The sequence below is a fragment of the Durio zibethinus genome, chromosome 3, assembly GCF_047325235.1.
Source record: "Durio zibethinus cultivar Kanyao isolate XHJ-2024 chromosome 3, ASM4732523v1, whole genome shotgun sequence".
Classification (NCBI taxonomy): domain Eukaryota; kingdom Viridiplantae; phylum Streptophyta; class Magnoliopsida; order Malvales; family Malvaceae; genus Durio; species Durio zibethinus.
This window is the reverse complement of record NC_143164.1, coordinates 26757501-26762500: the sequence shown is the minus strand read 5'-3', so window position 1 is coordinate 26762500 and position 5000 is coordinate 26757501. Positions and strand designations below refer to the sequence as shown.

General features: G+C 51.8%; 1 non-coding gene across 1 annotated transcript in view; it reads left to right on the top strand.

Annotated features, from left to right (window-relative positions):
- Window positions 1–3453: 3453 nt before the first annotated feature.
- LOC149519688 (18S ribosomal RNA) overlaps window positions 3454–5000 on the top strand; it is a 1803-nt gene continuing 256 nt past the window's right edge. Inside the window, exon 1 of the ribosomal RNA XR_016341174.1 lies at window positions 3454–5000. This exon is cut by the window's right edge and continues 256 nt beyond it. This is a non-coding gene — a ribosomal RNA (18S ribosomal RNA).

The window sequence follows — 5000 nt, the reverse complement described above, 5'->3', positions numbered from 1 at the left end:
TAGAATGGAAATGAACTTTGTATGCTTAGACTGGGGATGAACTCCGTATGCCTAAGTCAACCCATGAAACAAGCGTGCGGGCGTTCAGCTAGCCAGAGAGGTAGGATATACAAGCCGGGGATCAACCCAGTCCCCTCTGCGTGCTGTCAATCCCGTTACGGGTCCTGCTACCGTAACCCTCAGTTCGATCCAATCTTAGACTGGGAGCACACTACGTATGCCTAAGTTAACCCACGAAATGAACGTGCGAGCACTTAGCTGGCCGGAGAGGCGGGATGTGCAAGCTGTGGATCGATCAGGTGGTAGGTGGGTTTAGGCACATCTTCATTTTTTTGCTGTGCCAATGTCATTTTTTTGGCTTGTAAATTCATACAATAGTCCCCTAAGCCTTCATGTGAAGTTTCATGGCAAGACGAAGCGTTTTTTATTTTTCACGATTTTTGAAACTTTTTACGGTTCGGGATTTTTTAAAATTTTTTTAGAAGGAGTTTTGACCCCAAATTTGGTAGAGGTGATCCCTGTATTTTTTTTGGATGCTAAAAAAAATCTAGCTAAAAACTCGAAGTGGAGAAGATTTTGTGATCATTTGAAAAAAGTGTCCCCATTTCAAACACTTTAATGGCTACTGGCGTCAAACCTATAAAATCTCAAATGCTCTTTAAGGGGGTGTGAGTTCTTGAGGTTTGATGAGGGATAGGGGGCCAATATAAGGGCCAAGTACCAGCACCCATCACACATCATGTGCGCAAACCCCTCAGCCCCCTCAATTACCGGAACCCCCAATGCCGCCGGTTAGGTTCTCCAACGATGCTCCGGCAATGCTCCAACGATGGTGCCTCGGGTGAAAAAAATGTGGCACCAGCACATGCCCAAGCCCAGCATGTGCACCGTGGCTCAAAATCAAACTTTGGCCAAGGCCTCGCCCATCAATGGCACATGATGGCGCATGTTGATGGCACATGCATCGACCATCATCGGCACAGGCTGCCCTTTGGTACGGGCAATTACCTCGACCGCCATCGAAACAAGTTGGGCCCTGGTGTGGGCGATTGCCTCGATCACCATTGGCATATGTCGGCCCTTGGTGCGGGTGATTGCCTCGACCACCATCGATAAAAGATGGCCCCTGGTGCAGGCGGATGCATCGAACACCATCGGTACATGTTGGGCCGTGGTACGGGGGGTTGCCTTAACCACCATCGGCACTAGCTGGCCCTTGGTGTGGGTGGTTACGTCAAACACCATCGGCATAAGAAGGCCCCTGGTACGGGTGGTTGCCTCGACCACCATCGATACATGCCGAGCCTTGGTACGTGTGGTTGCCTCGAACATCATCGGCACCAACCGACCCTTGGTGCGGGTGGTTGCCTTGACCACCATCAACACAAGATGGCCCCTGGTGTGGGCGCATCAAACACCATCGACACATGTCGGGCCTTGGTGCAGATGGTTACCTCGACCACCATCGGTAGAAGTTGGCCCTTGGGGCGGGCGGTTGCCTCGAACACCATCGGCACATGCCAAGCCTTGGTGCAAGCGGTTGCCTCAAGCACCATTGACACTAGCTGGCCCTTGGTGCGAGCGGTTGCCTCGACCACCATCGGCACAAGATGGCCCCTGGTGCGGGCGATTGCATCGAACACCATCGGCACATGCTGGACCTTGGTACGGGCGGTTACCTTGACCACTATCAGCACATGCTGAGCCTTGGTATGGGCGGTTACCTCGAACACCATCGGCACATGCTGGGCCTTGGTGCGAACGGTTGCCTCGACCACCATCGGTACATGTTGGGCCTTGGTACGGGCGGTTGCCTCGACCACCATCGATAGAAGATGGCTCCTGGTGTGGGCGGTTGCCTTGACCACCATCGGCACAAGCTGGCCCTTGGTGCGGGCTCTTGCCTTGACCACCATCAGTAGAAAATGGCCCCTGGTGCGGGCGGTTGCCTCGACCACCATTGGCACAAGTTGACCCTTGGTGCGGGTGGTTGCCTCGACCACCATCAGCACAAGTTAGCCCCTGGTGCGGGCGGTTGCATCGAACACCATCGACACATGCCGGGCCTTGGTGTTGGCACATGCCGGGCCTTGGTGTTGGCACATGCCTCAATCTGGTGTGGGCGATAGCCTTGACCACCATTGGCACGTGCTGGCCCTTGGTACGGGCACATGCCCCAACCACCATCGGCACCTACTCACCCTCGGTGCAGGACATGCCTGTTTGGAAAAAGTATCCCTGTTTCAAACACTTTAATGTCTACTGGTAGCATATCTGTAAAATCTCTAATGCTCTTTAGAGGGTGATGGTCCGACACCCCCTTTCCCCCCCACAGGGGGAGTAGGTGTGCGTGATGGGCCTTCCATTGCATACACCCAGGGCAATGTCCCTCGAGCAAAATACAGGGCGTGCATGCCTTTCGACCATTTTGTTCGATGACTGGTTGCTCCAATGATCGGTAGCTACCCATAGCCTCGACTGGTTGGCGTGCATGTGAAAAAGAGGAGCTGAGCTCGAGCTCGTGCATACGACGGATGCTGCCCTAGACCCTAGACCAAGTCCCTGAATCAGCCAATGGCTCCCTGGGGTGCTACAAGTAGAAGCACGGTTGCAGGCTTGGCCTGGCCAGGTCTCTCGATATTTGACGGTCTTGCGGTCCCTTCTCGTCGACCATAAAAATGCCTAGGCCTTGATGAGGCCATGCACACAGTCGATGCTACCCGAGACCCTAGGCACAAGTCCCTGAATCGGGCAACGTCCCCGTGGGGTGGTGTCAGAGGAGCTCGCACGTGTGGTCCCGGTCGAGCCAAGTATTGGTGGTGTCACTTTGTTGTTACCTGTCGGATGGCAAGGGCAGTCTCGTGGCCCTTGCTCGTGTTTTTCTCGTGCCAAGCAGTTGTGGCATGGCCTCGCACGTCATTTCCTCTGCTCGCTCATTGAGTAACCGATCGGGTGGGTTGTGGATCGACGCACATGGATGCTACCACTTGTATGCAATGGGCATATAAGTGGTGCTATGGTTGTGCGTCTTGGCAGGCTCCATGATCGATGCATCGAACTGTCGACCCGTCATCCTCTTCAATCTTCCCCCATACGGTCGTCGTACCCAGGGGGCACGATCGGGATACTATGTTGCATACCTGAATCGATGGAAACCAGATGTCTCGCCATCCCTCATCCGTCTCATGTCCCGAGGGGCCACGGGTCGGACGTCAATCATGGCCGGTGTCCTAAGCGTGCCACCCAATACTCTGTGGCCGCATTGGTGCAACGACGTTCAATCGTGCTCTCGGATGCGAAATGTTTAGCGGCGCGGGCTCTCATCCCCCGTTCATCCGATGCTATGCATTTTACGTGCTCGACACGCACGACGCTTGCGCTCCGTGTCGGGCTCTCTCCGCCGCTCAGTCGGTGCATCAAGGCCCACGCGGTGCCAACATCCCGAATAAATGCTACCTGGTTGATCCTACCAGTAGCCATATGCTTGTCTCAAAGATTAAGCCATGCATGTGTAAGTATGAACTAATTTAGACTGTGAAACTGTGAATGGCTCATTAAATCAGTTATAGTTTGTTTGATGGTATCTACTACTCGAATAATCGTAGTAATTCTAGAGCTAATACGTGCAACAAACCCCAACTTTTGGAAGGGATGCATTTATTAGATAAAAGGTCGGCGCGAGCTATGCTCGTTGCTCTGATGATTCATGATAACTCGACGGATCACACGGCTTTTGTGCCAGCGACGCATCATTCAAATTTCTACCCTATCAACTTTCGATGGTAGGATAGTGGCCTACTATGGTGGTGATGGGTGACGGAGAATTAGGGTTCGATTTCAGAGAGGGAGCCTGAGAAATGGCTACCACATCCAGGGAAGGCAACAGGTGCGCAAATTACCCAATCCTGACACGAGGAGGTAGTGACAATAAATAACAATATCTGGCTCTATGAGTCTGGTAATTGGAATGAGTACAATCTAAATCCCTTAACGAGGATCCATTGAAGGGCAAGTCTAGTGCCAGTAGCCACGGTAATTCCAGCTCCAATAGCGTATATTTAAGTTGTTGCAGTTAAAAAGCTCATAGTTGGAACTAGGGTTAGGTCGTCCGATCTACCTCACGGTGAGCACAGGTCTACTCGTCCCTACTACCGTCGATGTGCTCCTGGACTTAATTGCCCGGGTCGTTCCTCCGACGTTGTTACTTTGAAGAAATTAGAGCGCTCAAAGTAGGCCTACGCTTGTATACATTAGCATGGGATAACATCATAGGATTTCGGTCCTATTGTGTTGGCCTTCGGGATCAGAGTAATGATTAACAGGGACAGTCGAGGGCATTCGTATTTCATAGTCAGAGGTGAAATTCTTGGATTTATGAAAGATGAACAACTGCGAAAGCATTTACGAAGGATGTTTTCATTAATCAAGAATGAAAGTTAGGGGCTCGAAGATGATTCCGTCCTAGTCTCAACCATAAACGATACCGACCAGGGATCGACGGATGTTACTTTTAGGACTCCGTCGGGACCTTATGAGAAATCAAAGTCTTTGGGTTTCGGGGGGAGTATGGTCGCAAGGCTGAAACTTAAAGGAATTGACGGAAGGGCACCACCAGGTGTGGAGCCTGCGACTTAATTTGACTCAACACGGGGAAACTTACCAGGTCTAGACATAATAAGGATTAAGAGACTGAGAGCTTTTTCTTGATTCTATGGGTGGTGGTGCATTGCCGTTCTTAGTTGGTGGAGCGATTTGTCTGGTTAATTCCATTAACGAACGAGACCTCAGCCTGCTAACTAGCTACGCGGAGGTGATCCTTCGTGGCTAGCTTCTTAGAGGGACTATGGCCACTTAGGCTAAGGAAGTTTGAGGCAATAACAGGTCTGTGTTGCCCTTAGATGTTCTGGGCCGCACGCGCACTACACTGACATATTCAACGAGTCTATAGCCTTGGCCGACAGGCCCGCGTAATCTTTGAAATTTCATCGTGATGGGGATAG